Genomic DNA, 21681 nt, shown 5'->3' with positions numbered 1-21681 from the left:
TGTGGACATTTCGGTTCCTCCGACCTGTGTATTGCAAAATCGGTTATCGAGAATTTACCGTCGACGACTTTAATTTCCTTTATTCTAACCTTTTCGCAAGGCAAATTCACAGCTCACTCACTCGTCATTGCTTTCAAAACGGGAGCAGCTTTCAGTGGTAGCGTGGCCGAGTGGTCTAAGGCGCTGGATTTAGGCTCCAATCTCTTCGGAGGCGTGGGTTCGAATCCCACCGCTGCCAGAATTTGTGGCGTGTAATATTTGCCAATTTTGGTGAGGGGAAAGCAAGTCGCTCTGTGAGCAGTGCCTTGAGTTTGTTGAATACCGTTGAGGTGTTTGACGTGGCCACTTGCAAATTGAAAGCCTTTTGACGCTGGCTGCATTTGTGTGGGTAAAAATGACATGTCAGAGGTGGGAGTGCAACCCATGGCCCAAGAAAAGGACCAGAATTCGCCAACCTTTGATCAGGTAAGGATTAACAGTCCTTGATTCTGGCACCTTACTCCACTCAGCCATCCTGACAACTGGGCACAGCAGCTCCAGAAAAATGTGTTTCAACTTCACACAAACTCCCATTCATTGTTACTGCGTGTCTTATCAGGCAGTGCTAGTCATTAAGTTCATTATCTCTACAATTCAACCAATATTCATACGCACAGATATCTCCCAACAACTCGCATTTTCCAATCTAGCGGGTAACATCCTACAATTCTGCTTGCTCAGCCTGACAAAACATAAGCAGCAGAGCTGACGTTCAAACGCAAGCCCTTCAACAACAAAGCACAATCCAACAGTAGTTCCAAGCAGGACATTTCAGTCTCTCATTCGCGGGCTTTTTCAATTCACACAATACATTGATGTGGCAAGTGCTATTTGGAGTCCTGCGCCCCAGAAAGTCACCAGGATCTCCCAGCTCTGTGACGGGAAACAAGGTGCTCTGCAGCTATTGTGCCCTTGGCCTGAAGCATCAGTCTGAGCGTTGCCACCTGAAAGGCTCAGTCCACAAAGGCATCGATTGTGGCAACTTTTACGTGTTGGTGCCTGATTCGCTTGGCTCTGGCAAAATGTTAATGTCAGAAGTAACAGTGGAAGTCATTCTCTGAGTAACAGAGCACAATTCAGAAGCCTTTGTGTGGAAGAAGTCCCATTCTTTGACTCTGCTGCCCTGTTCTGAGAAACACCACCGGGGTTGAAAGCCACAGTACAAGAAAACAATGTGGAATTCAGCAACGCGGGAGGGTAACAATGTAATGCTCTGAGTGTGCTGCTTTTTCGTGTGGCAAAGGGTTGAAAGGAGAAGCGTGATTTGAAGCCTTATCCCCGAGAAGAGCGTGAGGTTGTGATAAGTTTAGAGAGGAAGAAAAGTTGGTTTGTGAGTGGTGGGTCCTTCAGTTTGTCGGATAACGGCGATACCGTTGAGGTGTGCGAGGTGGCCACTTGCAAATTGAAGGCCAGTTGAGCAGGCTTTTTTGAAGCTTGCTGCATTTGTGTGGATAAAAAGGTAATGTCAGAAGTGGGATTCCAACCCACGCACCTAGAAAGGGACCAGAATACAGCAACCTTCGGTAAGGCAAAGATTATAGTCCTTGAGTCTGGCACCTTATACCACTCGGCCAGCCTGACAACGGGCAGAGCAAGGTGAGAAAAATGTGCTCCAAATTCCGCACACTAACTGAGCAGCAGCACAATCGTTCATTTCACGAGCTCAGGACCTACAAAGCGCTTTACAGCCAATGAAGTATTTGTAAAGTGGAGGCACTGTTATAATGTAGAAAAGGCGCCAGCAAATTTGCGCACAGCAAGATCCCACAAACAGCAATATGATCATGACCAGATAATCCGGTTTTTTCAGTGATGTTGATATAGGAATAAATATTGAATGGAAGTTATAACTAGTTTGTTCCAACATGCATCTAATTACTGGTAGTGTCCTGTGGACATTTCGGTTCCTCCGACCTGTGTATTGCAAAATCGGTTATCGAGAATTTACCGTCGACGACTTTAATTTCCTTTATTCTAACCTTTTCGCAAGGCAAATTCACAGCTCACTCACTCGTCATTGCTTTCAAAACGGGAGCAGCTTTCAGTGGTAGCGTGGCCGAGTGGTCTAAGGCGCTGGATTTAGGCTCCAATCTCTTCGGAGGCGTGGGTTCGAATCCCACCGCTGCCAGAATTTGTGGCGTGTAATATTTGCCAATTTTGGTGAGGGGAAAGCAAGTCGCTCTGTGAGCAGTGCCTTGAGTTTGTTGAATACCGTTGAGGTGTTTGACGTGGCCACTTGCAAATTGAAAGCATTTTGACGCTGGCTGCATTTGTGTGGGTAAAAATGACATGTCAGAGGTGGGAGTGCAACCCATGGCCCAAGAAAAGGACCAGAATTCGCCAACCTTTGATCAGGTAAGGATTAACAGTCCTTGATTCTGGCACCTTACTCCACTCAGCCATCCTGACAACTGGGCACAGCAGCTCCAGAAAAATGTGTTTCAACTTCACACAAACTCCCATTCATTCTTACTGCGTGTCTTATCAGGCAGTGCTAGTCATTAAGTTCATTATCTCTACAATTCAACCAATATTCATACGCACAGATATCTCCCAACAACTCGCATTTTCCAATCTAGCGGGTAACATCCTACAATTCTGCTTGCTCAGCCTGACAAAACATAAGCAGCAGAGCTGACGTTCAAACGCAAGCCCTTCAACAACAAAGCACAATCCAACAGTAGTTCCAAGCAGGACATTTCAGTCTCTCATTCGCGGGCTTTTTCAATTCACACAATACATTGATGTGGCAAGTGCTATTTGGAGTCCTGCGCCCCAGAAAGTCACCAGGATCTCCCAGCTCTGTGACGGGAAACAAGGTGCTCTGCAGCTATTGTGCCCTTGGCCTGAAGCATCAGTCTGAGCGTTGCCACCTGAAAGGCTCAGTCCACAAAGGCATCGATTGTGGCAACTTTTACGTGTTGGTGCCTGATTCGCTTGGCTCTGGCAAAATGTTAATGTCAGAAGTAACAGTGGAAGTCATTCTCTGAGTAACAGAGCACAATTCAGAAGCCTTTGTGTGGAAGAAGTCCCATTCTTTGACTCTGCTGCCCTGTTCTGAGAAACACCACCGGGGTTGAAAGCCACAGTACAAGAAAACAATGTGGAATTCAGCAACGCGGGAGGGTAACAATGTAATGCTCTGAGTGTGCTGCTTTTTCGTGTGGCAAAGGGTTGAAAGGAGAAGCGTGATTTGAAGCCTTATCCCCGAGAAGAGCGTGAGGTTGTGATAAGTTTAGAGAGGAAGAAAAGTTGGTTTGTGAGTGGTGGGTCCTTCAGTTTGTCGGATGACAGCGATACCGTTGAGGTGTGCGAGGTGGCCACTTGCAAATTGAAGGCCAGTTGAGCAGGCTTTTTTGAAGCTTGCTGCATTTGTGTGGATAAAAAGGTAATGTCAGAAGTGGGATTCCAACCCACGCACCTAGAAAGGGACCAGAATACAGCAACCTTCGGTAAGGCAAAGATTATAGTCCTTGAGTCTGGCACCTTATACCACTCGGCCAGCCTGACAACGGGCAGAGCAAGGTGAGAAAAATGTGCTCCAAATTCCGCACACTAACTGAGCAGCAGCACAATCGTTCATTTCACGAGCTCAGGACCTACAAAGCGCTTTACAGCCAATGAAGTATTTGTAAAGTGGAGGCACTGTTATAATGTAGAAAAGGCGCCAGCAAATTTGCGCACAGCAAGATCCCACAAACAGCAATATGATCATGACCAGATAATCCGGTTTTTTCAGTGATGTTGATATAGGAATAAATATTGAATGGAAGTTATAACTAGTTTGTTCCAACATGCATCTAATTACTGGTAGTGTCCTGTGGACATTTCGGTTCCTCCGACCTGTGTATTGCAAAATCGGTTATCGAGAATTTACCGTCGACGACTTTAATTTCCTTTATTCTAACCTTTCGCAAGGCAAATTCACAGCTCACTCACTCGTCATTGCTTTCAAAACGGGAGCAGCTTTCAGTGGTAGCGTGGCCGAGTGGTCTAAGGCGCTGGATTTAGGCTCCAATCTCTTCGGAGGCGTGGGTTCGAATCCCACCGCTGCCAGAATTTGTGGCGTGTAATATTTGCCAATTTTGGTGAGGGGAAAGCAAGTCGCTCTGTGAGCAGTGCCTTGAGTTTGTTGAATACCGTTGAGGTGTTTGACGTGGCCACTTGCAAATTGAAAGCCTTTTGACGCTGGCTGCATTTGTGTGGGTAAAAATGACATGTCAGAGGTGGGAGTGCAACCCATGGCCCAAGAAAAGGACCAGAATTCGCCAACCTTTGATCAGGTAAGGATTAACAGTCCTTGATTCTGGCACCTTACTCCACTCAGCCATCCTGACAACTGGGCACAGCAGCTCCAGAAAAATGTGTTTCAACTTCACACAAACTCCCATTCATTGTTACTGCGTGTCTTATCAGGCAGTGCTAGTCATTAAGTTCATTATCTCTACAATTCAACCAATATTCATACGCACAGATATCTCCCAACAACTCGCATTTTCCAATCTAGCGGGTAACATCCTACAATTCTGCTTGCTCAGCCTGACAAAACATAAGCAGCAGAGCTGACGTTCAAACGCAAGCCCTTCAACAACAAAGCACAATCCAACAGTAGTTCCAAGCAGGACATTTCAGTCTCTCATTCGCGGGCTTTTTCAATTCACACAATACATTGATGTGGCAAGTGCTATTTGGAGTCCTGCGCCCCAGAAAGTCACCAGGATCTCCCAGCTCTGTGACGGGAAACAAGGTGCTCTGCAGCTATTGTGCCCTTGGCCTGAAGCATCAGTCTGAGCGTTGCCACCTGAAAGGCTCAGTCCACAAAGGCATCGATTGTGGCAACTTTTACGTGTTGGTGCCTGATTCGCTTGGCTCTGGCAAAATGTTAATGTCAGAAGTAACAGTGGAAGTCATTCTCTGAGTAACAGAGCACAATTCAGAAGCCTTTGTGTGGAAGAAGTCCCATTCTTTGACTCTGCTGCCCTGTTCTGAGAAACACCACCGGGGTTGAAAGCCACAGTACAAGAAAACAATGTGGAATTCAGCAACGCGGGAGGGTAACAATGTAATGCTCTGAGTGTGCTGCTTTTTCGTGTGGCAAAGGGTTGAAAGGAGAAGCGTGATTTGAAGCCTTATCCCCGAGAAGAGCGTGAGGTTGTGATAAGTTTAGAGAGGAAGAAAAGTTGGTTTGTGAGTGGTGGGTCCTTCAGTTTGTCGGATAACGGCGATACCGTTGAGGTGTGCGAGGTGGCCACTTGCAAATTGAAGGCCAGTTGAGCAGGCTTTTTTGAAGCTTGCTGCATTTGTGTGGATAAAAAGGTAATGTCAGAAGTGGGATTCCAACCCACGCACCTAGAAAGGGACCAGAATACAGCAACCTTCGGTAAGGCAAAGATTATAGTCCTTGAGTCTGGCACCTTATACCACTCGGCCAGCCTGACAACGGGCAGAGCAAGGTGAGAAAAATGTGCTCCAAATTCCGCACACTAACTGAGCAGCAGCACAATCGTTCATTTCACGAGCTCAGGACCTACAAAGCGCTTTACAGCCAATGAAGTATTTGTAAAGTGGAGGCACTGTTATAATGTAGAAAAGGCGCCAGCAAATTTGCGCACAGCAAGATCCCACAAACAGCAATATGATCATGACCAGATAATCCGGTTTTTTCAGTGATGTTGATATAGGAATAAATATTGAATGGAAGTTATAACTAGTTTGTTCCAACATGCATCTAATTACTGGTAGTGTCCTGTGGACATTTCGGTTCCTCCGACCTGTGTATTGCAAAATCGGTTATCGAGAATTTACCGTCGACGACTTTAATTTCCTTTATTCTAACCTTTTCGCAAGGCAAATTCACAGCTCACTCACTCGTCATTGCTTTCAAAACGGGAGCAGCTTTCAGTGGTAGCGTGGCCGAGTGGTCTAAGGCGCTGGATTTAGGCTCCAATCTCTTCGGAGGCGTGGGTTCGAATCCCACCGCTGCCAGAATTTGTGGCGTGTAATATTTGCCAATTTTGGTGAGGGGAAAGCAAGTCGCTCTGTGAGCAGTGCCTTGAGTTTGTTGAATACCGTTGAGGTGTTTGACGTGGCCACTTGCAAATTGAAAGCCTTTTGACGCTGGCTGCATTTGTGTGGGTAAAAATGACATGTCAGAGGTGGGAGTGCAACCCATGGCCCAAGAAAAGGACCAGAATTCGCCAACCTTTGATCAGGTAAGGATTAACAGTCCTTGATTCTGGCACCTTACTCCACTCAGCCATCCTGACAACTGGGCACAGCAGCTCCAGAAAAATGTGTTTCAACTTCACACAAACTCCCATTCATTCTTACTGCGTGTCTTATCAGGCAGTGCTAGTCATTAAGTTCATTATCTCTACAATTCAACCAATATTCATACGCACAGATATCTCCCAACAACTCGCATTTTCCAATCTAGCGGGTAACATCCTACAATTCTGCTTGCTCAGCCTGACAAAACATAAGCAGCAGAGCTGACGTTCAAACGCAAGCCCTTCAACAACAAAGCACAATCCAACAGTAGTTCCAAGCAGGACATTTCAGTCTCTCATTCGCGGGCTTTTTCAATTCACACAATACATTGATGTGGCAAGTGCTATTTGGAGTCCTGCGCCCCAGAAAGTCACCAGGATCTCCCAGCTCTGTGACGGGAAACAAGGTGCTCTGCAGCTATTGTGCCCTTGGCCTGAAGCATCAGTCTGAGCGTTGCCACCTGAAAGGCTCAGTCCACAAAGGCATCGATTGTGGCAACTTTTACGTGTTGGTGCCTGATTCGCTTGGCTCTGGCAAAATGTTAATGTCAGAAGTAACAGTGGAAGTCATTCTCTGAGTAACAGAGCACAATTCAGAAGCCTTTGTGTGGAAGAAGTCCCATTCTTTGACTCTGCTGCCCTGTTCTGAGAAACACCACCGGGGTTGAAAGCCACAGTACAAGAAAACAATGTGGAATTCAGCAACGCGGGAGGGTAACAATGTAATGCTCTGAGTGTGCTGCTTTTTCGTGTGGCAAAGGGTTGAAAGGAGAAGCGTGATTTGAAGCCTTATCCCCGAGAAGAGCGTGAGGTTGTGATAAGTTTAGAGAGGAAGAAAAGTTGGTTTGTGAGTGGTGGGTCCTTCAGTTTGTCGGATAACGGCGATACCGTTGAGGTGTGCGAGGTGGCCACTTGCAAATTGAAGGCCAGTTGAGCAGGCTTTTTTGAAGCTTGCTGCATTTGTGTGGATAAAAAGGTAATGTCAGAAGTGGGATTCCAACCCACGCACCTAGAAAGGGACCAGAATACAGCAACCTTCGGTAAGGCAAAGATTATAGTCCTTGAGTCTGGCACCTTATACCACTCGGCCAGCCTGACAACGGGCAGAGCAAGGTGAGAAAAATGTGCTCCAAATTCCGCACACTAACTGAGCAGCAGCACAATCGTTCATTTCACGAGCTCAGGACCTACAAAGCGCTTTACAGCCAATGAAGTATTTGTAAAGTGGAGGCACTGTTATAATGTAGAAAAGGCGACAGCAAATTTGCGCACAGCAAGATCCCACAAACAGCAATATGATCATGACCAGATAATCCGGTTTTTTCAGTGATGTTGATATAGGAATAAATATTGAATGGAAGTTATAACTAGTTTGTTCCAACATGCATCTAATTACTGGTAGTGTCCTGTGGACATTTCGGTTCCTCCGACCTGTGTATTGCAAAATCGGTTATCGAGAATTTACCGTCGACGACTTTAATTTCCTTTATTCTAACCTTTCGCAAGGCAAATTCACAGCTCACTCACTCGTCATTGCTTTCAAAACGGGAGCAGCTTTCAGTGGTAGCGTGGCCGAGTGGTCTAAGGCGCTGGATTTAGGCTCCAATCTCTTCGGAGGCGTGGGTTCGAATCCCACCGCTGCCAGAATTTGTGGCGTGTAATATTTGCCAATTTTGGTGAGGGGAAAGCAAGTCGCTCTGTGAGCAGTGCCTTGAGTTTGTTGAATACCGTTGAGGTGTTTGACGTGGCCACTTGCAAATTGAAAGCATTTTGACGCTGGCTGCATTTGTGTGGGTAAAAATGACATGTCAGAGGTGGGAGTGCAACCCATGGCCCAAGAAAAGGACCAGAATTCGCCAACCTTTGATCAGGTAAGGATTAACAGTCCTTGATTCTGGCACCTTACTCCACTCAGCCATCCTGACAACTGGGCACAGCAGCTCCAGAAAAATGTGTTTCAACTTCACACAAACTCCCATTCATTCTTACTGCGTGTCTTATCAGGCAGTGCTAGTCATTAAGTTCATTATCTCTACAATTCAACCAATATTCATACGCACAGATATCTCCCAACAACTCGCATTTTCCAATCTAGCGGGTAACATCCTACAATTCTGCTTGCTCAGCCTGACAAAACATAAGCAGCAGAGCTGACGTTCAAACGCAAGCCCTTCAACAACAAAGCACAATCCAACAGTAGTTCCAAGCAGGACATTTCAGTCTCTCATTCGCGGGCTTTTTCAATTCACACAATACATTGATGTGGCAAGTGCTATTTGGAGTCCTGCGCCCCAGAAAGTCACCAGGATCTCCCAGCTCTGTGACGGGAAACAAGGTGCTCTGCAGCTATTGTGCCCTTGGCCTGAAGCATCAGTCTGAGCGTTGCCACCTGAAAGGCTCAGTCCACAAAGGCATCGATTGTGGCAACTTTTACGTGTTGGTGCCTGATTCGCTTGGCTCTGGCAAAATGTTAATGTCAGAAGTAACAGTGGAAGTCATTCTCTGAGTAACAGAGCACAATTCAGAAGCCTTTGTGTGGAAGAAGTCCCATTCTTTGACTCTGCTGCCCTGTTCTGAGAAACACCACCGGGGTTGAAAGCCACAGTACAAGAAAACAATGTGGAATTCAGCAACGCGGGAGGGTAACAATGTAATGCTCTGAGTGTGCTGCTTTTTCGTGTGGCAAAGGGTTGAAAGGAGAAGCGTGATTTGAAGCCTTATCCCCGAGAAGAGCGTGAGGTTGTGATAAGTTTAGAGAGGAAGAAAAGTTGGTTTGTGAGTGGTGGGTCCTTCAGTTTGTCGGATAACGGCGATACCGTTGAGGTGTGCGAGGTGGCCACTTGCAAATTGAAGGCCAGTTGAGCAGGCTTTTTTGAAGCTTGCTGCATTTGTGTGGATAAAAAGGTAATGTCAGAAGTGGGATTCCAACCCACGCACCTAGAAAGGGACCAGAATACAGCAACCTTCGGTAAGGCAAAGATTATAGTCCTTGAGTCTGGCACCTTATACCACTCGGCCAGCCTGACAACGGGCAGAGCAAGGTGAGAAAAATGTGCTCCAAATTCCGCACACTAACTGAGCAGCAGCACAATCGTTCATTTCACGAGCTCAGGACCTACAAAGCGCTTTACAGCCAATGAAGTATTTGTAAAGTGGAGGCACTGTTATAATGTAGAAAAGGCGCCAGCAAATTTGCGCACAGCAAGATCCCACAAACAGCAATATGATCATGACCAGATAATCCGGTTTTTTCAGTGATGTTGATATAGGAATAAATATTGAATGGAAGTTATAACTAGTTTGTTCCAACATGCATCTAATTACTGGTAGTGTCCTGTGGACATTTCGGTTCCTCCGACCTGTGTATTGCAAAATCGGTTATCGAGAATTTACCGTCGACGACTTTAATTTCCTTTATTCTAACCTTTCGCAAGGCAAATTCACAGCTCACTCACTCGTCATTGCTTTCAAAACGGGAGCAGCTTTCAGTGGTAGCGTGGCCGAGTGGTCTAAGGCGCTGGATTTAGGCTCCAATCTCTTCGGAGGCGTGGGTTCGAATCCCACCGCTGCCAGAATTTGTGGCGTGTAATATTTGCCAATTTTGGTGAGGGGAAAGCAAGTCGCTCTGTGAGCAGTGCCTTGAGTTTGTTGAATACCGTTGAGGTGTTTGACGTGGCCACTTGCAAATTGAAAGCCTTTTGACGCTGGCTGCATTTGTGTGGGTAAAAATGACATGTCAGAGGTGGGAGTGCAACCCATGGCCCAAGAAAAGGACCAGAATTCGCCAACCTTTGATCAGGTAAGGATTAACAGTCCTTGATTCTGGCACCTTACTCCACTCAGCCATCCTGACAACTGGGCACAGCAGCTCCAGAAAAATGTGTTTCAACTTCACACAAACTCCCATTCATTCTTACTGCGTGTCTTATCAGGCAGTGCTAGTCATTAAGTTCATTATCTCTACAATTCAACCAATATTCATACGCACAGATATCTCCCAACAACTCGCATTTTCCAATCTAGCGGGTAACATCCTACAATTCTGCTTGCTCAGCCTGACAAAACATAAGCAGCAGAGCTGACGTTCAAACGCAAGCCCTTCAACAACAAAGCACAATCCAACAGTAGTTCCAAGCAGGACATTTCAGTCTCTCATTCGCGGGCTTTTTCAATTCACACAATACATTGATGTGGCAAGTGCTATTTGGAGTCCTGCGCCCCAGAAAGTCACCAGGATCTCCCAGCTCTGTGACGGGAAACAAGGTGCTCTGCAGCTATTGTGCCCTTGGCCTGAAGCATCAGTCTGAGCGTTGCCACCTGAAAGGCTCAGTCCACAAAGGCATCGATTGTGGCAACTTTTACGTGTTGGTGCCTGATTCGCTTGGCTCTGGCAAAATGTTAATGTCAGAAGTAACAGTGGAAGTCATTCTCTGAGTAACAGAGCACAATTCAGAAGCCTTTGTGTGGAAGAAGTCCCATTCTTTGACTCTGCTGCCCTGTTCTGAGAAACACCACCGGGGTTGAAAGCCACAGTACAAGAAAACAATGTGGAATTCAGCAACGCGGGAGGGTAACAATGTAATGCTCTGAGTGTGCTGCTTTTTCGTGTGGCAAAGGGTTGAAAGGAGAAGCGTGATTTGAAGCCTTATCCCCGAGAAGAGCGTGAGGTTGTGATAAGTTTAGAGAGGAAGAAAAGTTGGTTTGTGAGTGGTGGGTCCTTCAGTTTGTCGGATAACGGCGATACCGTTGAGGTGTGCGAGGTGGCCACTTGCAAATTGAAGGCCAGTTGAGCAGGCTTTTTTGAAGCTTGCTGCATTTGTGTGGATAAAAAGGTAATGTCAGAAGTGGGATTCCAACCCACGCACCTAGAAAGGGACCAGAATACAGCAACCTTCGGTAAGGCAAAGATTATAGTCCTTGAGTCTGGCACCTTATACCACTCGGCCAGCCTGACAACGGGCAGAGCAAGGTGAGAAAAATGTGCTCCAAATTCCGCACACTAACTGAGCAGCATCACAATCGTTCATTTCACGAGCTCAGGACCTCCCAAAGCGCTTTACAGCCAATGAAGTATTTGTAAAGTGGAGGCACTGTTATAATGTAGAAAAGGCGCCAGCAAATTTGCGCACAGCAAGATCCCACAAACAGCAATATGATCATGACCAGATAATCCGGTTTTTTCAGTGATGTTGATATAGGAATAAATATTGAATGGAAGTTATAACTAGTTTGTTCCAACATGCATCTAATTACTGGTAGTGTCCTGTGGACATTTCGGTTCCTCCGACCTGTGTATTGCAAAATCGGTTATCGAGAATTTACCGTCGACGACTTTAATTTCCTTTATTCTAACCTTTCGCAAGGCAAATTCACAGCTCACTCACTCGTCATTGCTTTCAAAACGGGAGCAGCTTTCAGTGGTAGCGTGGCCGAGTGGTCTAAGGCGCTGGATTTAGGCTCCAATCTCTTCGGAGGCGTGGGTTCGAATCCCACCGCTGCCAGAATTTGTGGCGTGTAATATTTGCCAATTTTGGTGAGGGGAAAGCAAGTCGCTCTGTGAGCAGTGCCTTGAGTTTGTTGAATACCGTTGAGGTGTTTGACGTGGCCACTTGCAAATTGAAAGCCTTTTGACGCTGGCTGCATTTGTGTGGGTAAAAATGACATGTCAGAGGTGGGAGTGCAACCCATGGCCCAAGAAAAGGACCAGAATTCGCCAACCTTTGATCAGGTAAGGATTAACAGTCCTTGATTCTGGCACCTTACTCCACTCAGCCATCCTGACAACTGGGCACAGCAGCTCCAGAAAAATGTGTTTCAACTTCACACAAACTCCCATTCATTCTTACTGCGTGTCTTATCAGGCAGTGCTAGTCATTAAGTTCATTATCTCTACAATTCAACCAATATTCATACGCACAGATATCTCCCAACAACTCGCATTTTCCAATCTAGCGGGTAACATCCTACAATTCTGCTTGCTCAGCCTGACAAAACATAAGCAGCAGAGCTGACGTTCAAACGCAAGCCCTTCAACAACAAAGCACAATCCAACAGTAGTTCCAAGCAGGACATTTCAGTCTCTCATTCGCGGGCTTTTTCAATTCACACAATACATTGATGTGGCAAGTGCTATTTGGAGTCCTGCGCCCCAGAAAGTCACCAGGATCTCCCAGCTCTGTGACGGGAAACAAGGTGCTCTGCAGCTATTGTGCCCTTGGCCTGAAGCATCAGTCTGAGCGTTGCCACCTGAAAGGCTCAGTCCACAAAGGCATCGATTGTGGCAACTTTTACGTGTTGGTGCCTGATTCGCTTGGCTCTGGCAAAATGTTAATGTCAGAAGTAACAGTGGAAGTCATTCTCTGAGTAACAGAGCACAATTCAGAAGCCTTTGTGTGGAAGAAGTCCCATTCTTTGACTCTGCTGCCCTGTTCTGAGAAACACCACCGGGGTTGAAAGCCACAGTACAAGAAAACAATGTGGAATTCAGCAACGCGGGAGGGTAACAATGTAATGCTCTGAGTGTGCTGCTTTTTCGTGTGGCAAAGGGTTGAAAGGAGAAGCGTGATTTGAAGCCTTATCCCCGAGAAGAGCGTGAGGTTGTGATAAGTTTAGAGAGGAAGAAAAGTTGGTTTGTGAGTGGTGGGTCCTTCAGTTTGTCGGATAACGGCGATACCGTTGAGGTGTGCGAGGTGGCCACTTGCAAATTGAAGGCCAGTTGAGCAGGCTTTTTTGAAGCTTGCTGCATTTGTGTGGATAAAAAGGTAATGTCAGAAGTGGGATTCCAACCCACGCACCTAGAAAGGGACCAGAATACAGCAACCTTCGGTAAGGCAAAGATTATAGTCCTTGAGTCTGGCACCTTATACCACTCGGCCAGCCTGACAACGGGCAGAGCAAGGTGAGAAAAATGTGCTCCAAATTCCGCACACTAACTGAGCAGCATCACAATCGTTCATTTCACGAGCTCAGGACCTCCCAAAGCGCTTTACAGCCAATGAAGTATTTGTAAAGTGGAGGCACTGTTATAATGTAGAAAAGGCGCCAGCAAATTTGCGCACAGCAAGATCCCACAAACAGCAATATGATCATGACCAGATAATCCGGTTTTTTCAGTGATGTTGATATAGGAATAAATATTGAATGGAAGTTATAACTAGTTTGTTCCAACATGCATCTAATTACTGGTAGTGTCCTGTGGACATTTCGGTTCCTCCGACCTGTGTATTGCAAAATCGGTTATCGAGAATTTACCGTCGACGACTTTAATTTCCTTTATTCTAACCTTTCGCAAGGCAAATTCACAGCTCACTCACTCGTCATTGCTTTCAAAACGGGAGCAGCTCTCAGTGGTAGCGTGGCCGAGTGGTCTAAGGCGCTGGATTTAGGCTCCAATCTCTTCGGAGGCGTGGGTTCGAATCCCACCGCTGCCAGAATTTGTGGCGTGTAATATTTGCCAATTTTGGTGAGGGGAAAGCAAGTCGCTCTGTGAGCAGTGCCTTGAGTTTGTTGAATACCGTTGAGGTGTTTGACGTGGCCACTTGCAAATTGAAAGCATTTTGACGCTGGCTGCATTTGTGTGGGTAAAAATGACATGTCAGAGGTGGGAGTGCAACCCATGGCCCAAGAAAAGGACCAGAATTCGCCAACCTTTGATCAGGTAAGGATTAACAGTCCTTGATTCTGGCACCTTACTCCACTCAGCCATCCTGACAACTGGGCACAGCAGCTCCAGAAAAATGTGTTTCAACTTCACACAAACTCCCATTCATTCTTACTGCGTGTCTTATCAGGCAGTGCTAGTCATTAAGTTCATTATCTCTACAATTCAACCAATATTCATACGCACAGATATCTCCCAACAACTCGCATTTTCCAATCTAGCGGGTAACATCCTACAATTCTGCTTGCTCAGCCTGACAAAACATAAGCAGCAGAGCTGACGTTCAAACGCAAGCCCTTCAACAACAAAGCACAATCCAACAGTAGTTCCAAGCAGGACATTTCAGTCTCTCATTCGCGGGCTTTTTCAATTCACACAATACATTGATGTGGCAAGTGCTATTTGGAGTCCTGCGCCCCAGAAAGTCACCAGGATCTCCCAGCTCTGTGACGGGAAACAAGGTGCTCTGCAGCTATTGTGCCCTTGGCCTGAAGCATCAGTCTGAGCGTTGCCACCTGAAAGGCTCAGTCCACAAAGGCATCGATTGTGGCAACTTTTACGTGTTGGTGCCTGATTCGCTTGGCTCTGGCAAAATGTTAATGTCAGAAGTAACAGTGGAAGTCATTCTCTGAGTAACAGAGCACAATTCAGAAGCCTTTGTGTGGAAGAAGTCCCATTCTTTGACTCTGCTGCCCTGTTCTGAGAAACACCACCGGGGTTGAAAGCCACAGTACAAGAAAACAATGTGGAATTCAGCAACGCGGGAGGGTAACAATGTAATGCTCTGAGTGTGCTGCTTTTTCGTGTGGCAAAGGGTTGAAAGGAGAAGCGTGATTTGAAGCCTTATCCCCGAGAAGAGCGTGAGGTTGTGATAAGTTTAGAGAGGAAGAAAAGTTGGTTTGTGAGTGGTGGGTCCTTCAGTTTGTCGGATAACGGCGATACCGTTGAGGTGTGCGAGGTGGCCACTTGCAAATTGAAGGCCAGTTGAGCAGGCTTTTTTGAAGCTTGCTGCATTTGTGTGGATAAAAAGGTAATGTCAGAAGTGGGATTCCAACCCACGCACCTAGAAAGGGACCAGAATACAGCAACCTTCGGTAAGGCAAAGATTATAGTCCTTGAGTCTGGCACCTTATACCACTCGGCCAGCCTGACAACGGGCAGAGCAAGGTGAGAAAAATGTGCTCCAAATTCCGCACACTAACTGAGCAGCATCACAATCGTTCATTTCACGAGCTCAGGACCTCCCAAAGCGCTTTACAGCCAATGAAGTATTTGTAAAGTGGAGGCACTGTTATAATGTAGAAAAGGCGCCAGCAAATTTGCGCACAGCAAGATCCCACAAACAGCAATATGATCATGACCAGATAATCCGGTTTTTTCAGTGATGTTGATATAGGAATAAATATTGAATGGAAGTTATAACTAGTTTGTTCCAACATGCATCTAATTACTGGTAGTGTCCTGTGGACATTTCGGTTCCTCCGACCTGTGTATTGCAAAATCGGTTATCGAGAATTTACCGTCGACGACTTTAATTTCCTTTATTCTAACCTTTCGCAAGGCAAATTCACAGCTCACTCACTCGTCATTGCTTTCAAAACGGGAGCAGCTTTCAGTGGTAGCGTGGCCGAGTGGTCTAAGGCGCTGGATTTAGGCTCCAATCTCTTCGGAGGCGTGGGTTCGAATCCCACCGCTGCCAGAATTTGTGGCGTGTAATATTTGCCAATTTTGGTGAGGGGAAAGCAAGTCGCTCTGTGAGCAGTGCCTTGAGTTTGTTGAATACCGTTGAGGTGTTTGACGTGGCCACTTGCAAATTGAAAGCATTTTGACGCTGGCTGCATTTGTGTGGGTAAAAATGACATGTCAGAGGTGGGAGTGCAACCCATGGCCCAAGAAAAGGACCAGAATTCGCCAACCTTTGATCAGGTAAGGATTAACAGTCCTTGATTCTGGCACCTTACTCCACTCAGCCATCCTGACAACTGGGCACAGCAGCTCCAGAAAAATGTGTTTCAACTTCACACAAACTCCCATTCATTCTTACTGCGTGTCTTATCAGGCAGTGCTAGTCATTAAGTTCATTATCTCTACAATTCAACCAATATTCATACGCACAGATATCTCCCAACAACTCGCATTTTCCAATCTAGCGGGTAACATCCTACAATTCTGCTTGCTCAGCCTGACAAAACATAAGCAGCAGAGCTGACGTTCAAACGCAAGCCCTTCAACAACAAAGCACAATCCAACAGTAGTTCCAAGCAGGACATTTCAGTCTCTCATTCGCGGGCTTTTTCAATTCACACAATACATTGATGTGGCAAGTGCTATTTGGAGTCCTGCGCCCCAGAAAGTCACCAGGATCTCCCAGCTCTGTGACGGGAAACAAGGTGCTCTGCAGCTATTGTGCCCTTGGCCTGAAGCATCAGTTTGAGCGTTGCCACCTGAAAGGCTCAGTCCACAAAGGCATCGATTGTGGCAACTTTTACGTGTTGGTGCCTGATTCGCTTGGCTCTGGCAAAATGTTAATGTCAGAAGTAACAGTGGAAGTCATTCTCTGAGTAACAGAGCACAATTCAGAAGCCTTTGTGTGGAAGAAGTCCCATTCTTTGACTCTGCTGCCCTGTTCTGAGAAACACCACCGGGGTTGAAAGCCACAGTACAAGAAAACAATGTGGAATTCAGCAACGCGGGAGGGTAACAATGTAATGCTCTGAGTGTGCTGCTTTTTCGTGTGGCAAAGGGTTGAAAGGAGAAGCGTGATTTGAAGCCTTATCCCCGAGAAGAGCGTGAGGTTGTGATAAGTTTAGAGAGGAAGAAAAGTTGGTTTGTGAGTGGTGGGTCCTTCAGTTTGTCGGATAACGGCGATACCGTTGAGGTGTGCGAGGTGGCCACTTGCAAATTGCAGGCTTTTTTGAAGCTTGCTGCATTTGTGTGGATAAAAAGGTAATGTCAGAAGTGGGATTCCAACCCACGCACCTAGAAAGGGACCAGAATACAGCAACCTTCGGTAAGGCAAAGATTATAGTCCTTGAGTCTGGCACCTTATACCACTCGGCCAGCCTGACAACGGGCAGAGCAAGGTGAGAAAAATGTGCTCCAAATTCCGCACACTAACTGAGCAGCATCACAATCGTTCATTTCACGAGCTCAGGACCTCCCAAAGCGCTTTACAGCCAATGAAGTATTTGTAAAGTGGAGGCACTGTTATAATGTAGAAAAGGCGCCAGCAAATTTGCGCACAGCAAGATCCCACAAACAGCAATATGATCATGACCAGATAATCCGGTTTTTTCAGTGATGTTGATATAGGAATAAATATTGAATGGAAGTTATAACTAGTTTGTTCCAACATGCATCTAATTACTGGTAGTGTCCTGTGGACATTTCGGTTCCTCCGACCTGTGTATTGCAAAATCGGTTATCGAGAATTTACCGTCGACGACTTTAATTTCCTTTATTCTAACCTTTCGCAAGGCAAATTCACAGCTCACTCACTCGTCATTGCTTTCAAAACGGGAGCAGCTTTCAGTGGTAGCGTGGCCGAGTGGTCTAAGGCGCTGGATTTAGGCTCCAATCTCTTCGGAGGCGTGGGTTCGAATCCCACCGCTGCCAGAATTTGTGGCGTGTAATATTTGCCAATTTTGGTGAGGGGAAAGCAAGTCGCTCTGTGAGCAGTGCCTTGAGTTTGTTGAATACCGTTGAGGTGTTTGACGTGGCCACTTGCAAATTGAAAGCCTTTTGACGCTGGCTGCATTTGTGTGGGTAAAAATGACATGTCAGAGGTGGGAGTGCAACCCATGGCCCAAGAAAAGGACCAGAATTCGCCAACCTTTGATCAGGTAAGGATTAACAGTCCTTGATTCTGGCACCTTACTCCACTCAGCCATCCTGACAACTGGGCACAGCAGCTCCAGAAAAATGTGTTTCAACTTCACACAAACTCCCATTCATTCTTACTGCGTGTCTTATCAGGCAGTGCTAGTCATTAAGTTCATTATCTCTACAATTCAACCAATATTCATACGCACAGATATCTCCCAACAACTCGCATTTTCCAATCTAGCGGGTAACATCCTACAATTCTGCTTGCTCAGCCTGACAAAACATAAGCAGCAGAGCTGACGTTCAAACGCAAGCCCTTCAACAACAAAGCACAATCCAACAGTAGTTCCAAGCAGGACATTTCAGTCTCTCATTCGCGGGCTTTTTCAATTCACACAATACATTGATGTGGCAAGTGCTATTTGGAGTCCTGCGCCCCAGAAAGTCACCAGGATCTCCCAGCTCTGTGACGGGAAACAAGGTGCTCTGCAGCTATTGTGCCCTTGGCCTGAAGCATCAGTCTGAGCGTTGCCACCTGAAAGGCTCAGTCCACAAAGGCATCGATTGTGGCAACTTTTACGTGTTGGTGCCTGATTCGCTTGGCTCTGGCAAAATGTTAATGTCAGAAGTAACAGTGGAAGTCATTCTCTGAGTAACAGAGCACAATTCAGAAGCCTTTGTGTGGAAGAAGTCCCATTCTTTGACTCTGCTGCCCTGTTCTGAGAAACACCACCGGGGTTGAAAGCCACAGTACAAGAAAACAATGTGGAATTCAGCAACGCGGGAGGGTAACAATGTAATGCTCTGAGTGTGCTGCTTTTTCGTGTGGCAAAGGGTTGAAAGGAGAAGCGTGATTTGAAGCCTTATCCCCGAGAAGAGCGTGAGGTTGTGATAAGTTTAGAGAGGAAGAAAAGTTGGTTTGTGAGTGGTGGGTCCTTCAGTTTGTCGGATAACAGCGATACCGTTGAGGTGTGCGAGGTGGCCACTTGCAAATTGAAGGCCAGTTGAGCAGGCTTTTTTGAAGCTTGCTGCATTTGTGTGGATAAAAAGGTAATGTCAGAAGTGGGATTCCAACCCACGCACCTAGAAAGGGACCAGAATACAGCAACCTTCGGTAAGGCAAAGATTATAGTCCTTGAGTCTGGCACCTTATACCACTCGGCCAGCCTGACAACGGGCAGAGCAAGGTGAGAAAAATGTGCTCCAAATTCCGCACACTAACTGAGCAGCAGCACAATCGTTCATTTCACGAGCTCAGGACCTACAAAGCGCTTTACAGCCAATGAAGTATTTGTAAAGTGGAGGCACTGTTATAATGTAGAAAAGGCGCCAGCAAATTTGCGCACAGCAAGATCCCACAAACAGCAATATGATCATGACCAGATAATCCGGTTTTTTCAGTGATGTTGATATAGGAATAAATATTGAATGGAAGTTATAACTAGTTTGTTCCAACATGCATCTAATTACTGGTAGTGTCCTGTGGACATTTCGGTTCCTCCGACCTGTGTATTGCAAAATCGGTTATCGAGAATTTACCGTCGACGACTTTAATTTCCTTTATTCTAACCTTTTCGCAAGGCAAATTCACAGCTCACTCACTCGTCATTGCTTTCAAAACGGGAGCAGCTTTCAGTGGTAGCGTGGCCGAGTGGTCTAAGGCGCTGGATTTAGGCTCCAATCTCTTCGGAGGCGTGGGTTCGAATCCCACCGCTGCCAGAATTTGTGCCGTGTAATATTTGCCAATTTTGGTGAGGGGAAAGCAAGTCGCTCTGTGAGCAGTGCCTTGAGTTTGTTGAATACCGTTGAGGTGTTTGACGTGGCCACTTGCAAATTGAAAGCCTTTTGACGCTGGCTGCATTTGTGTGGGTAAAAATGACATGTCAGAGGTGGGAGTGCAACCCATGGCCCAAGAAAAGGACCAGAATTCGCCAACCTTTGATCAGGTAAGGATTAACAGTCCTTGATTCTGGCACCTTACTCCACTCAGCCATCCTGACAACTGGGCACAGCAGCTCCAGAAAAATGTGTTTCAACTTCACACAAACTCCCATTCATTCTTACTGCGTGTCTTATCAGGCAGTGCTAGTCATTAAGTTCATTATCTCTACAATTCAACCAATATTCATACGCACAGATATCTCCCAACAACTCGCATTTTCCAATCTAGCGGGTAACATCCTACAATTCTGCTTGCTCAGCCTGACAAAACATAAGCAGCAGAGCTGACGTTCAAACGCAAGCCCTTCAACAACAAAGCACAATCCAACAGTAGTTCCAAGCAGGACATTTCAGTCTCTCATTCGCGGGCTTTTTCAATTCACACAATACATTGATGTGGCAAGTGCTATTTGGAGTCCTGCGCCCCAGAAAGTCACCAGGATCTCCCAGCTCTGTGACGGGAAACAAGGTGCTCTGCAGCTATTGTGCCCTTGGCCTGAAGCATCAGTCTGAGCGTTGCCACCTGAAAGGCTCAGTCCACAAAGGCATCGATTGTGGCAACTTTTACGTGTTGGTGCCTGATTCGCTTGGCTCTGGCAAAATGTTAATGTCAGAAGTAACAGTGGAAGTCATTCTCTGAGTAACAGAGCACAATTCAGAAGCCTTTGTGTGGAAGAAGTCCCATTCTTTGACTCTGCTGCCCTGTTCTGAGAAACACCACCGGGGTTGAAAGCCACAGTACAAGAAAACAATGTGGAATTCAGCAACGCGGGAGGGTAACAATGTAATGCTCTGAGTGTGCTGCTTTTTCGTGTGGCAAAGGGTTGAAAGGAGAAGCGTGATTTGAAGCCTTATCCCCGAGAAGAGCGTGAGGTTGTGATAAGTTTAGAGAGGAAGAAAAGTTGGTTTGTGAGTGGTGGGTCCTTCAGTTTGTCGGATAACGGCGATACCGTTGAGGTGTGCGAGGTGGCCACTTGCAAATTGAAGGCCAGTTGAGCAGGCTTTTTTGAAGCTTGCTGCATTTGTGTGGATAAAAAGGTAATGTCAGAAGTGGGATTCCAACCCACGCACCTAGAAAGGGACCAGAATACAGCAACCTTCGGTAAGGCAAAGATTATAGTCCTTGAGTCTGGCACCTTATACCACTCGGCCAGCCTGACAACGGGCAGAGCAAGGTGAGAAAAATGTGCTCCAAATTCCGCACACTAACTGAGCAGCAGCACAATCGTTCATTTCACGAGCTCAGGACCTCCCAAAGCGCTTTACAGCCAATGAAGTATTTGTAAAGTGGAGGCACTGTTATAATGTAGAAAAGGCGCCAGCAAATTTGCGCACAGCAAGATCCCACAAACAGCAATATGATCATGACCAGATAATCCGGTTTTTTCAGTGATGTTGATATAGGAATAAATATTGAATGGAAGTTATAACTAGTTTGTTCCAACATGCATCTAATTACTGGTAGTGTCCTGTGGACATTTCGGTTCCTCCGACCTGTGTATTGCAAAATCGGTTATCGAGAATTTACCGTCGACGACTTTAATTTCCTTTATTCTAACCTTTCGCAAGGCAAATTCACAGCTCACTCACTCGTCATTGCTTTCAAAACGGGAGCAGCTTTCAGTGGTAGCGTGGCCGAGTGGTCTAAGGCGCTGGATTTAGGCTCCAATCTCTTCGGAGGCGTGGGTTCGAATCCCACCGCTGCCAGAATTTGTGGCGTGTAATATTTGCCAATTTTGGTGAGGGGAAAGCAAGTCGCTCTGTGAGCAGTGCCTTGAGTTTGTTGAATACCGTTGAGGTGTTTGACGTGGCCACTTGCAAATTGAAAGCCTTTTGACGCTGGCTGCATTTGTGTGGGTAAAAATGACATGTCAGAGGTGGGAGTGCAACCCATGGCCCAAGAAAAGGACCAGAATTCGCCAACCTTTGATCAGGTAAGGATTAACA

General features: G+C 46.3%; 12 non-coding genes across 12 annotated transcripts; all 12 read left to right on the top strand.

Moving 5' to 3' along the window:
• Window positions 1-156: 156 nt before the first annotated feature.
• On the top strand, window positions 157-238 carry trnal-uag (transfer RNA leucine (anticodon UAG)). Its single transcript has one exon. It is a non-coding gene; the product is annotated as a tRNA-Leu (tRNA).
• Window positions 239-2085: 1847 nt separating this feature from the next.
• Window positions 2086-2167, top strand: trnal-uag (transfer RNA leucine (anticodon UAG)). The gene has a single exon. It is a non-coding gene; the product is annotated as a tRNA-Leu (tRNA).
• Window positions 2168-4013: 1846 nt separating this feature from the next.
• On the top strand, window positions 4014-4095 carry trnal-uag (transfer RNA leucine (anticodon UAG)). Its single transcript has one exon. It is a non-coding gene; the product is annotated as a tRNA-Leu (tRNA).
• A 1847-nt stretch (window positions 4096-5942) lies between these two features.
• Window positions 5943-6024, top strand: trnal-uag (transfer RNA leucine (anticodon UAG)). The gene has a single exon. It is a non-coding gene; the product is annotated as a tRNA-Leu (tRNA).
• Window positions 6025-7870: 1846 nt separating this feature from the next.
• Window positions 7871-7952, top strand: trnal-uag (transfer RNA leucine (anticodon UAG)). Its single transcript has one exon. It is a non-coding gene; the product is annotated as a tRNA-Leu (tRNA).
• A 1846-nt stretch (window positions 7953-9798) lies between these two features.
• trnal-uag (transfer RNA leucine (anticodon UAG)) lies at window positions 9799-9880 on the top strand. The gene has a single exon. It is a non-coding gene; the product is annotated as a tRNA-Leu (tRNA).
• A 1847-nt stretch (window positions 9881-11727) lies between these two features.
• Window positions 11728-11809, top strand: trnal-uag (transfer RNA leucine (anticodon UAG)). The gene has a single exon. It is a non-coding gene; the product is annotated as a tRNA-Leu (tRNA).
• A 1847-nt stretch (window positions 11810-13656) lies between these two features.
• trnal-uag (transfer RNA leucine (anticodon UAG)) lies at window positions 13657-13738 on the top strand. Its single transcript has one exon. It is a non-coding gene; the product is annotated as a tRNA-Leu (tRNA).
• Window positions 13739-15585: 1847 nt separating this feature from the next.
• trnal-uag (transfer RNA leucine (anticodon UAG)) lies at window positions 15586-15667 on the top strand. Its single transcript has one exon. It is a non-coding gene; the product is annotated as a tRNA-Leu (tRNA).
• A 1834-nt stretch (window positions 15668-17501) lies between these two features.
• Window positions 17502-17583, top strand: trnal-uag (transfer RNA leucine (anticodon UAG)). The gene has a single exon. It is a non-coding gene; the product is annotated as a tRNA-Leu (tRNA).
• A 1847-nt stretch (window positions 17584-19430) lies between these two features.
• trnal-uag (transfer RNA leucine (anticodon UAG)) lies at window positions 19431-19512 on the top strand. The gene has a single exon. It is a non-coding gene; the product is annotated as a tRNA-Leu (tRNA).
• Window positions 19513-21359: 1847 nt separating this feature from the next.
• On the top strand, window positions 21360-21441 carry trnal-uag (transfer RNA leucine (anticodon UAG)). Its single transcript has one exon. It is a non-coding gene; the product is annotated as a tRNA-Leu (tRNA).
• Window positions 21442-21681: the final 240 nt, after the last annotated feature.

The sequence above is a fragment of the Pristiophorus japonicus genome, chromosome 8 (assembly GCF_044704955.1).
Source record: "Pristiophorus japonicus isolate sPriJap1 chromosome 8, sPriJap1.hap1, whole genome shotgun sequence".
In the NCBI taxonomy this organism is placed as follows: domain Eukaryota; kingdom Metazoa; phylum Chordata; class Chondrichthyes; family Pristiophoridae; genus Pristiophorus; species Pristiophorus japonicus.
The sequence above is the reverse complement of the archived record's forward strand: the minus strand, read 5'-3'. Positions and strand labels throughout refer to the sequence as shown.